The 13,034-nt window shown below is 45.7% G+C and overlaps 1 pseudogene; it reads right to left on the bottom strand.

Annotated features, from left to right (window-relative positions):
- Positions 1–3,393: 3,393 nt before the first annotated feature.
- On the bottom strand, positions 3,394–6,585 carry LOC140458702 (cyclic AMP-responsive element-binding protein 1 pseudogene; annotated as a pseudogene).
- Between the last annotated feature and the right edge of the window lie 6,449 nt (positions 6,586–13,034).

The following is a 13,034-nucleotide window of genomic DNA, read 5'->3' as shown; positions in this document are numbered from 1 at the left end:
GACAGGGGCCACCAAATCACTCATTGTATTAATCACTGCACAGTCTAACAAAGGAATGAAACATTACATCTACCAAAAACATTACATCTACCAATGCACTGGAAAATACAACAACACAATCAGCCCTCTTGACCCTGCAACTTCTATCTCACTGTGGGCCAACAGCAGCAGCAGAACTGTACTCCAGCCCAATCTGAAATCTCATGGCCTGGTATGTCCCCCACTCAACCATTAACATCAAGTCAGGGGATCAACCCTAGTTCAATGGAGAGTTCCGCAGGGCATGCCAGGAGCAATACCAGGCATACCTAAAAATGTGGTGCCAACCTGGTGAAGCTACCCAACCTACATGCCAAACAGTGCAAGCAATACCAAATAGAACTATGTGATCCAACAACCAATTGTTCAGATCTGAGCTCTGCAGTTCTGCCACACCCAGTCAGGAATGGTGATGGACAATTAAACAACTCACTGCAGGAAGCATCACAGATATCCCCTCCCTTACTGATGGAGCAGTCTCACACATCCATGCAACAGACAAGACAACAGCATTTGCAGCAATCTTCAGCCAGCAGTGTCAAGTGGATGAGCCTTCTACATTGGTCCCTGACATCACAGACGTGAATCAACTTGGTTGAAAACTTATTTCAAATCAGATCAAGAAATGGAGAAGCAGTATAAAGGCTGTCGGCCCTGCCAGCATTGTGGCAATAATACTGATGGCTGTGCTGCAGAAATTGCTGCCCACCAAGACAAGTCCAGCACTGGCACCTACTGACATTGTGGAATATTTCCCAGGGATGTTCAACACAAAAATGCAGGACAGAGCCAACCCAGCCAATTTCCCTCCATCAGTCGACATTCGCTTAGCAGTGAAGTGATGGAAGGTGTCATCAACAGTGCTGTCAAGCAGCTGCTCAGCAATAACCTTCTGTGACACCCAGTTTGGGTTCTGCCAGGGCCACTCAGATCCTGGTCTTGTTACAGACTTGATTCACAAACTGACAAACAGCTGAATTCCAGACCACTGTTTCGACTTCAGTGATATCACCTGACCTCACCACAGTCTCAGCTCATTTACTGAAACACTGATTCATTCATTTTGTTAACTCTAGATTTCATTACCTAAACCCACTCCTTGCCAGTATCCCACAATCACCTCCCTATAATCTCCAGAATATTGAATTCTCTACCGCCCAAGTACTCACTTGTACCAGAACTTGCTGATCCATCAAAAGGCTCCCATTTATAAGCAACAGCAGTCTACTTTCACACCCTTGGTTTAATTCCTGGCTGTAATCATTCCTATCTTCCTGCACCACACACCCTTTCAAATCTCAATAACTCATTTTAGTTCAGACTCCCAATGACGTGTTTATTTTTGAGTTCAGCTGTGAGACTGTATAGATTCTATAGATTCCAAGGCAACACCGTCTGGAATTCCCACCCTAACCCTCTAAGATCTGCTTTCTTTCTTTAAGTCGTTCCTGAAAAAATGTTTATTTCGCAAAAGTTTTGGTCACCGGACATAATATTCTCCATCTGTGGCCTTATGTCAAAAATTCAATATTTTTGTGAAATTAAAACGTGTTGATTTGTACAGATATCTTTAACTCTGCACTATCTCTGAGTGAATAAACTGTAATGTCTCCTACCCAACCACGTTGTGGGCGCACCTTCACCATACCAACTGCAGCAGTACAAGGAAGTCAAACATCACCTTCTCAACAGGAAACAGAGCTTTGGCCTTGATCACTGGTATCTGTGGAAGGAGAAATACACATGATGTTTCAGGGAGTGCAATATGATTTACAGGGAATGAAAATGGTGCAGAATTTGACTGTCAGAAATGGAAGGAAAATCCACTCATTTATTGGAAAAAAGAACTCTTGACTGTCAAAGATATTGTGGAAAAAATAACCTGATAATGGAGCAGATGGTCAGGAGCCAGGCAGCAGTGGACAATTCATTTACAAAGAGGTCTGTGATCGTAATAGTAAAATACTACACCGAGCAAAAATACACACAAGAGACTGAGGAAGCTAGATAACAAACAAATGGACATCAAGGAGCCCGGAGATTAATCAGAGCAATGTTCACTTTTATGATCCCACAGTCAGAGGTGTCTAGCACAGAAACAGACTCTTCGGTCCAACCTATCCATGCCAACCAGATATTCTAACCTAATCTATTCTCATTTGCCAGCACTTGGCCAACATCCCTGTGAAACCTTCCTATTCAAATGCCTTTGAAATGTGACAATTTTAGTTGTCCTTCAGGCTCCTTTTGAATTCCCCCCTCACCTCACCCTAAACCTATATCCTCTAGTTCTGGGCTCCACCAACCCTTGTCTATTTATGCTATCCATGTCCCTCACGACTTTATAAACCTCTATAACATCACACCTCAGCCTATGACACTCCAGGGAAAATGACCCCAGTCTATTATGCCTCTCCTTGCAGCTCAAATCCTCCAACCCTGGTAACATCCTTGAAAATCAATTCTCAAACCTTTCAAGTTTCGGTGCCTCCTTCTGAAAGGAGGGAGACCAGAACTGCACAAAATATTCCAAAAGTGACCTAACCAATGTCCTGTCCATCTCCTCTACTCAATGCTCTGACCAATAAAGGGAAACATACCAAATGCCTTCTTCACTGTCCTATCTACCTGCGACACTTTCAAGGAACTATGAACCTGCATTCCAAGGTCTCTTTGTTCAGCAAGATTCTCCAAGATCTTACAATTTAGTGTGTGAGTTCTGCTCTGATTTGCTTTTCTAAAATGCAGCACCTCACATTTATCTAAATTAAACCCTATCTGCCACTCCCCAGCCCATTGATCCATCCGATCAATATCCCATTGTACCCTGAGACAACCTTTATCACTGTCCACAATACCAATAATTTTGGTTTCACCTGCAAACTTACTAACTGTACCGCCTCTATTCACATCCAAATCATTTAAATGAATGACAAAACAAATCGAGAAAAAAAAATCCATTTCTCTGGGTGTGAATATGCTCTATGTAAATCCTACCCTATGACTGTCTACCAGAGAAGGCTGCACATGCCTCCCGCAGAACTTTGCCCCCTACAAAGCTGGCGGCTGCACGTGCCCAGTGAATTGTTGCCCCGAATAAAGATGGTGTTGCTTACTCGAGTCAATCGCGAGATGAGGCATTTTCCCGTGTACTACAAAAACGGGACTCTAAGTTTCAAATTTGTAGTTTCCGATGTTGCACCAAATGTCTGTGAACCCTCTCGTCCCATACCAACACCCATTTCCCACCCGCTTGCTGCTGTTTATTTCTATCTTTACCAACAGCTCTCTGTCCACACATCCCGAACCGACCGCGAGGATGATCACGTGGTATAGTCTACTCCCGCCCCTCATTCATCCTGATTGATCGGAGGACCAACTGCCTCGCCAGGTCCTCCAGCGCCGTCCCTGCCTTTCCATTGGTCCGCCTCTGACATCAATCACCCGGGACCCATTGTTGGCTGGAGCACACGGATTGCGTCGTGGCTTTTGTTGCTGTTCATGAGTTACAAGAGTTAAAAATGACACAACAGCATCTCAAAACCACCTGATGAAGAAGCAGAAAAGCTAGTGCTTCCAAATAACCGTGTTGACCAATAATCTGGTGTTCTGTGAATTTTACTTTTGTCCATCCCAATCCAACACCAACACCTCCAAGTCACGAATGAGGGAGGGATGTATAACAGAAGAACTAGGAACAGTAGAAGGCCATCCTGCCCTTCGAGCCTGCTCTGCCATTCAATAAGATCACGGCTGATCATTTCGTGGACACAGAACCATTTACCCACGTTCTCACCGTGTCCATTAATTAATTAAGTTTCAATAAATCTAACCTAGCTTTAAAAACATTTACTGAACTAGCATCAACTACTTCCCTGGGCAATGAATTCCATCGAGGTCAAGAAGTTCCTGCTCAATTCAGTCTTAAATTTGCTGCCTCCAATCTTGCGGTGATGCTGTCTTGTCCTTGCTTCACCTGCCAGTGGAAACATCTCTCTATTTCTATTTTATCCATTCCATTCATTATTTTATATCTTTTATATCTTTCCATTCTTCTGAATTCCAATCAATATAATCCCAATCTACTCAGTCTCTCTTAAGCCAAACCCCTCAACTCCGGGATCAACCTCGTTAACCTCCTCTGCACCCCCTCTCGTGCCAGTACATCCTTTCTCAAGTAAGAAGACAAAAACTACATGCAGTACTCCAGGGGTGGCCTCACCAGCACTCAAATACAGCTGGAACATAACCTCTGCCTTTAAACACATTCCTTTCAGCAACGAAGGACAAAATTCCATTTGCTTTCTGAACTGATTGTTGTACCTGGTGACCAACCTTCATGCAGAAGGATGCTCAGGTCATTCTGCAGAGCAAATGATGCAACTTTTTAACATTCAAGTGATTTTATTTTTAAATGTTACTACAACCAAAGAGTATAAACTTTATACTTACAAACATTCTATTTAATTTGACAGACCATTACCCACTCACTCAATGTATCTATGTTGCTCTGCAAAGTTTCACAGTCCTCCGCTCACTTTGTCCTGCTAATCATCTTGGTATCACATGCAAACTTTGACACCCTACATGTAGTTCCAACTCCAAATCATCTGTATCAGTTGTAAATAATTGCAGTCCCAACACTGATCCCTGAGGCACACGACGTGTCAATGATTGTCAGCAAGAATAATACTCATTTGTCCCCAACAGTTTGCTTCCTATTAGTTTACCAATCTTCTATCCATGCTAATACTCTACCGCTAACGCCATGCACCCTTATATTGTGCAACAGCCTCTTGCACAGCACCTTGTTGATGGTCTTTTGGAAATCCAGGTACACTACATCCACTGGGTCTCTGTTGTCCACCTTGCTTGAAATGTCTTCATAGAATTCCAAAAGATTGGTCAAGCATGACCTGCCCTTCATGAACCCATACTGCATCTGTACAATGGACAATTTCTATCGAGATTCCCTGTTATTTCTTCCTTGATAATAGACCCAAGCATCTTTCCCACTACAGAGAATAAACTAACTGGTATATAATTCCCCACTTTTTGTCCACCTCCTTTTTAAAACAGTGGTATCACTTTTGCTGTTTTCCAATCTGCTGGGACTGCCACAGAGTCCAGTGAATTTTAGAAAATTACTGCCAGTGCATTTGCTATTTTTCCTGGCATCTCTTTTCGTACCCTGGGAGGCATTCCATCAAGGTCAGAAGACTTTTCTATCATTAGCTCAATTACCTCCAAACAGTCTAAAGCTAGCTGTTCCGTAATAATGATAGTTTCCAAATCCTCACCTACCTTTGTCTCTTTGCTAGTTACCGGAAAGATATTAGTATCCTCCACTGTGATATCCCATAACTAAATGCTTCTCATTTTCCAAAGGACCAACATTTACTTTAGCCATTCTTTTCTCATTATATATATTTATATAAACATTTGCTCTCTGTCTTTATAGTCTGTGCTAGTTTATTTTTCTCATATTCTATATTACTTTTCTTTATAGCTCTTTTGTGGCTTTCAGTTGACTTTTAACGTTTTCCCAGTTCTAGTTTCACGCTGTTTTTGACCACTTTGTACACCTTCTCTTTCAATTTGATTTTCCAGAATAGCAACCCGATTCTCCAAGCATCTCACACACTCTTTCTTCTTGCGACGGCACTCTCGAGCTGCTTCCCTGTTTTTCATGAGGCAGATTTCACATTTATGAGTGGTTTCTTCAGCATTCTGGGACTGGCTTTGCAGGACTGGTGAAGATGCCATAACCATTCCCTGGCCAGCAGTGGAGTTAGGAGTTGTACGGATCTTATAGGTTTGGACATCTTCAGCAGCACCTCGTACAAGCACTTGGCTGCCTGGCACAGAAGGGCTTATGCCCGAAACGTCGATTCTCCTATTCCTTGGATGCTGCCTGATTCCTGAAGAAGGGCTTATGCCCGAAACGTCGATTCTCCTGTTCCTTGGATGCTAACTGACCTGCTGCGCTTTTCCAGCAACACATTTTCAACAAAGATTTGCTGTCCATCAGGGCTCTGTGCATACTGTACAATGGCTGCTCAAACCTTGGCTGTAGCTGCGTTGGTCATTGTTAGTGTCTGGAGTCCTTGCACTCCATCTGAACCATTGTTGGCCAGCTGAATTGCTCCCCCGCTGTGTGATAGCAATGTATTGTCTGCTGATAGTCTGATAGATGGGTGTCTGCATCGTCATTGTAGTAACAGTTGAGACAGACTCTTCTTCTGATTTTTCCTCATCAATTTCTTGGCACACCAGGGGATCAGAAGAAAGTTCATTCAGGATTTTCCTGAATGAAGGCCATCTCGATAGGGTTTCTCTACATTTCTGAGAGTCAGTCATGCTATCCACAGATTCCTTGGAGTCCTCACATTCAGATATAGTAGAGATCTGGACAGTCTGAACTGGAGGGGACTGTATGACTGAGGACTGAGCTGCTTGGATAACTCCTTGCACTTGAAGAGTCTGCCCATTCGGCAAATGCACTGAAGTTACTGCTGGACTTGTCGTTGATTGGATCCCAGGCATGGTTACCTGCGTGGTCATGTTATATATTAATTATCCAGATGAAGGGACTGGGGGCATTCTAGCGAAGTTTGCAAATGATACGAAGTTAGGTGGACAGGCAGGTAGTACTGAGGAAGTGGGGAGGCTGCAGAATGATCTAGACAGTTTGGGAGAGTGGTCCAGGAAATGGCTGATGAAATTCAATGTGAACAAATGCGAGGTCTTGCACTTTGGAAAAAAGAATACAAGCATGGACTACCTTGTAAATGGTGAGAAAATTCATAAAGCCAAAGTACAAAGGGATCTGGGAGTGCTAGTCGAGGATTCTCTAAAGGTAAACATGCAGGTTGAGTCCATGATTAAGAAAGCAAATGCAATGTTGTCATTTATCTCAAGAGGGTTGGAATATAAAAGCAGCGATGCGCTACTGAGATTTTACAAAGCTCTGGTTCGGCCCCATTTGGCGTACTGTGTCCAGTTTTGGTCCCCATACCTCAGGAAGGACATACTGGCACTGGAGCGTGTCCAGCGGAGATTCACATGGATGATCCCTGGAATAGGAGGTCTAACATACGAGGATAGGCTGAGGATCCTGGGATTGTATTCATTGGAGTTTAGAAGGTTAAGGGGAGATCTAATAGAAACTTACAAGATAATACATGTTTTGGAAAGGGTGGATGCTAGGAAATTGTTTCCGTTAGGTGAGGAGATTAGGACGTGTGGGCACAGCCTTAGAATTAGAGGAAGTAAATTCAGAACAGTAATGCGGAGACATTTCTTCAGCCAGAGAGTTGTGGGCCTGTGGAATTCATTGCCATGGAGTGCAGTGGAGGCTGGGACGCTAAATGTCTTCAAGGCAGAGATTGATATATTCTTGATGTCACAAGGAATTAAGGGCTACGGGGAGAATGCGGGTGAGTGGAGTTGAAATGCCCATCAGCCATGATTAAATAGCGGAGTGGACTCGATGGGCCAAATGGCCTTACTTCCACTCCTATGTCTTTTGTTCTTAGGGTCTAATTTGATCACTTTCCTTAGATACCCATTGCCGAGAATACCTTTTCAGACAGTCCTTCCTTTTCACTGGAATATATCTTTGCTGAGCACTTTGTAAAATGTCTTTGAAAATCTTCCACTGCTGATCATCTTCCCACCATAAAATTTTTGTTTACAGTCTACGTTATCCAGATTCTCTCTCATTCTATTGTAGTTCCCAGTGTTCAAGCACAGGACCCAGTTATTAGATTTTATCTTCACACTCTCTAATTCAACCATACGGTGATCGCTTCTTTCCAGGGGATCCCTAACTCTGAAGTCATTAATTATTCTTGCCTCATTGCACAGGGCCAGATCTTGGATAGCTTGCTCCCTTGTCAGTTCCATTTCATACTGTTCAAAAAACTATCATGAATACACTTAGTGAACTCCTCAAGGCTACCTTGACTGAGCTGGTTTGACCAATCTACATATAGATTAAAATCATCGACGATAATAGCTGTACCATTTGTACAGGCATTAGTTATTTATTTGTTTATTGCCCATGCCAATGTGATGTAGTTATTTGGTGGCCTATACATTGCGCCTATCAGTGATTTTCTTGTTAGAATTTTGACTGCATCATTCCTGTTTCACCTAATGTATGGCAATAACAACAACTACTTGCATTGTATGGAACTTTCACAATGGCAAATCTCCTAAGGTGCTTCATGGATGATCAAAACATTGATTAAAGAGAATGATTTTAAGATACATCTTAAAAGGAAGATAGAGAAGGTTAGGGAGGCTATTCCGCAGACTTCTGCCCTTGACAGCTCCAGCTGTGGAATGATACAGGTGGGGTGGGTTGGAAAGAGAACATGCAAAGGGGAAATGGAAAAGTGCAAGCAGTGCATAAAGTCTTAAGGATAGAGGAGGTTCCAGACCGAGCCTGTCATGGAGTTTGAAGCACTGCAACAGGTTCATGCATGTCATGACTATAGTGCTAAAAGAGATTTCTGCTGTCTTAAACAGAGTGACGGATCTTGTATTGTGGGCTGATGAAATGACAGTGTTCTCTACCAAACATGTACGAGGTAGAGTCAGCACAATAATGAGATGCTGCAGCCGGAGGGGAACAGGTAACTCCATCCAAAACCCTACTCTTTCTCACCCATTTTTAACTCCAAAACCGAGTGAGTTCTAGAAAAGCACCTTTATATCCCACCACAACACTTTACCCCACAATCGTGGTATATGTGCACAAGGAGGAATGGAACAGACTGTATTGGGACCCTGAAACACTTGGTAAAGACTAAAATCATCTGACTATTGAGAGCACCACCACATTGTATGGGTTTTCTATTGTTTTTACTCGGTTCCTGGCTTCCCTTATTTTCCCTCATGAACCTGTTCAAAGTTGTTTTTACACACACCTGCACTACCTGTGAATTGAACGCCGGTCTCTCGGTCCAAGATTCGGGATATTTTCCCTGCATCACAAGGCATCGACTCCAACTTCCCTTGTCCCTTAATGTTTCTGTTGCTTAACTGCTGAGTCGCACCTGAATCACCTCTGCTTTTGGAAGGAAGGGGCGGAACTGAAGGACCGAGCAGCGGCCGGTCCTCCAACCAGAATGAGTGAGGAGCGGGCCAATGCATTCTGTGGAGTGAACGCTTCAGGATTGGTCAGAAAGCAAACTGCTTTGCAGGATTGATCATTGCCACGGCATAGCGGAGCATTAAACACCTCTCATAAACCAATGTGAGATTTTAAAGAAATAGTTCAGATGTAAATCTGACAATGAACATATTTCCAATCGATTTATACAACTTGAGTAACAAACTTATTTTCAAACTCCCAGAACGATTGGTAATTTACATACCTGGCTGGTATGGTTAAATTGGACCAAACAATCTATTTGCATATTAACCATCTCAATGACTGTAACTCGACAGAGCACTTGTTAATGTCGGATATTTCCCCCGTGATTCTGTGTAGATATGAATATTCTCTATAAACTCACTGACAACCACCGACGCACGCGCAGTTTGGTTTCTATGAAGAGCATGCGCAGTGTCACATTAACCAAGACACGGCGAGTCATGGAGCAGCTTTCTCCGGGTGCGGCTACGATCGGCTTCAGAGAGCGGTGTGTGGGAGACTTGCTGGGAGAAAGGAGCGGAGAGAATTCAAAAGACGCGGATATAGGTGAAAAAAATCCGAAAAAGACCCTGCAGACCCGGATAAGGAGATGATGGTCTCTGTCGGGAAAGCGGCCCAGGGTCACGGCCGCCATTTATTTGAGGGAAGAGGGAGCGCGGGCCTCAGAGCCGCCATCTTGAGAAGGTCAATGAGCAGGAGGGCGGGGCTATCGGGGTCGAGGACAATCGGAGGATAGACCCACCTGAGATCACTTCACTAAAGACATGAATGTACCCGGTGGATTTTTCATAACATCAGCAATTGTTTAATACTCACATACAGGTTTTTAATTACATCTTTTTTGAAGCATTTAATTCTCATTTTCTCATTTGCAATGGTGGGATTTGTACCTGTGTCCAGTGAACATTTGCTGAGTTTCTGGATAAATTGTCTCACTTAATGCCACTCGACCATCACTTCGCCTGCTCACAGGTTGCCCATCCCAGTGCAACATGAATCAAAACCCTTTCTTCCTGCACAATTGTTTGATCTTGCACTCTGGTGATATCACTTAGTATCTCTCCATGTGGTATCCCTCACTGTGTGGGTCTAATTGCTGCCTCTGTCAATGTCCCTCGCTCTTGTAGCTCCTCCAGATCCTGAGCAAACAGAATTCTCCACTCCAGATAGACGATGGAGACTGGGATGTTCCAGATTTCTGTGGGACTCAGTGCCATTTGACATGAGTAGCCCTCACTGCAACAGTCTAATTTCCCATTCTGTCTATCTGTCTGTAGGTACTCAGGAAGGTCCTGATCTAATAGACTTCCCAGCTGCTGGGTGTCTCATCCATCCCTCATTGAAGATGATTTGTCAGCCAGAGAGACACAGGGCAGGGAGATCTGGAGCCTTCAATAAATCCTGCAGTGAGGTAAGATCACTCACAGTGCACAGAGCAGAGAGCAATGAGAGGGCTCCAAACATCAGCTAACAGGACATGATATAGCTATAGTGCTGGAGGGGGAGCACAGTACAGACACACCCCAGATTCAGTCACTGCCTTTACTGCAAGTTTTCTTGTACTAAGATAACATCGGGAGTGTCACAGTTATCAATCCAAGCCTGTGCTGTCTTAGTGAGCATTAGTACAAAAGAGGGGAAAGCAGGCCTTCCACGAGTGGGTGGGAATGCTCTCTGGGAATGTTCCATTCTGTATTCCCTCTCCCACACTGTATCTATGGCTTGTCTTGTGGATCAGTGTCTTCAATCATTCTAATGCCAAAAACAGTTCCTATCTCTGTACTTTCCTCCCCTCTTACCAATCACTTCACACATTTGAAACCTGCTCCAGTCCAGACGACCATACATATCACTCTAACTTACTTCAGGCTCGACAACATGCCTTGTCACGATAGTCCACTCCCCCAATAACCCAAGACTTAGGGTCTGTTTGTGTGCTGCATGACTCTCTGGCCGAAGTCATCAATGCTGACCAGGTTTCCTGAACTGAATGAGTTGCATTTCCCTGCGTTTGGCCCATGGCCCTTCAAACCTTCTCCCCTCCATGTTCCTGCCCAAATGTCTTTTCCATGTTGTAATTGTTCTTGTTTCTCCCATGCGCCACTGGCAGTCCATTCCGTGTATGAACCGTCCTCTGTGGAAAATGTTGCCCCTCAGCTCTCTAAGTAAATCTTTGCTCTCAGTCACTCCTCAGGCCTTACCCATTCTGCTGTGGGACACAACCCCTCCCCACATAGACTCCCCTCGGACATTACCCACCCTGCTGTGGGACACAACCCCTCCTCAGTACAGATTCCCCTCGAGCCTTACCCATCCTGCTGTGGGACCGAACCCCTCCCCGGCACAGACTCCCTTCGGGCCTTGCCCATCCTGCTGTGGGACACATCCCCTCTGAGGTACAGACTCCTCTCGGGCCTTAACCGTCTGGCTGGGGGATACAACCCCTCCCCGGTACAGTCTACCCTTGAGCCTTACCTGTCCTGCTTTGGGTCGCATACCCTCCCCGGTACAGAGTACCCTCGGGCCTCACCCATCCTGCTGTGAGGCACAACCCCTCCCCGGTACAGACTCTTGACTGGCCTTAACCATCCTGCTGTGGGGTACAACCCCTCCCTGGTGCAATCTGCCCTCGGGCCTTACCCATCCTGCTTGGGATACAACCCCTCCACGGTACAACTCACCTCCGGCCTTACCAATCCTGCTGTGGGACACAGACCCTTACCCATCCTTCTGTGGGACACAACCCCTCCCCGATACAGACTTCCCTCGGGCCTTACCCATCCTGCTGAGGGACACAACCCCTCCCTGGTACAGACTCACCTCGGGCCTTACCCATCCAGCCATGGAACACAACCCCTCCCCGGTACAGACTCCCCTCAGGCCTTAACCATCCTGCCATGGAACACAACCCCTCCCCAGTACAGACCCCCCTCGGGTCTTACCCATCCTGCTGAGGGACACAACCCCTCCCCGGTACAGACTCCCCTCGGGCCTTACCCATCCTGCTGAGGGACACAACCCCTCCTCAGTACAGACTCCCCTCGGGCCTTACCCATCCTGCCATGGAACACAACCCCTCCCCAGTACAGACCTCCCTTGGGTCTTACCCATCCTGCTGCGGGACACAGCCGCTCCCCGGTACAGACTCCCCTCAAGCCTTACCCATCCTGCTGTGAGACACAACCCCTCTACGGGTTGGACTCCCCTCAGGTCTTACCCATTCTGCTGTGGGACACAACCCCTCCCTGTTGCAATCTCCCCTGGGGCCTTACCCATCCTGCTGTGGAACACAACCCGTCCCCAGTACAGACTCCCCTCGGGCCTTACCCATCCTGCTGTGGGGGACACGCTCCCCTGTACAGATTCCCGTCCGGCCTCACCCACTCTAACGTGGGACACAATGCCTCCCCGGTACAGATTTCCCTCGGACATTACCCATCCTGGTTCCAGACTTGTCCAAGGCCTTGCCCATCCTGCTGTGGGACACAACCCCTGTCCGGTACAGAGTCCCCTTGGGCCTTACCCATCCTGCTGTGGGACACAACCCCTGTCCGGTACAGAGTCCCTTCGGGCCTTACCCATCCTGCTGTAGGACACAACCCCTGTCCGGTACAGAGTCCCCTTGGGCCTTACCCATCCTGCTGTGGGACAGGTTGACAATTGTATTGAATAGAATCCCTCCAGTGTGGAAACAGGCCCTTGGTCCAGCAAGTCCACACCGACCCACGATACATACCCTGCTCAAAATAGCTTCAAAGTACAAAGAAAATGTGATCACTGAATTGGTTAAAATCTCCGTAGTTACATTGGGCAGTTTAAAAGTCTCGCT

This window comes from Chiloscyllium punctatum, chromosome 34 (genome assembly GCF_047496795.1).
Source record: "Chiloscyllium punctatum isolate Juve2018m chromosome 34, sChiPun1.3, whole genome shotgun sequence".
Classification (NCBI taxonomy): Eukaryota; Metazoa; Chordata; class Chondrichthyes; order Orectolobiformes; family Hemiscylliidae; genus Chiloscyllium; species Chiloscyllium punctatum.
Note: the sequence above shows the minus strand (reverse complement) of the source record. Positions and strands in the feature narration are given on the sequence as shown.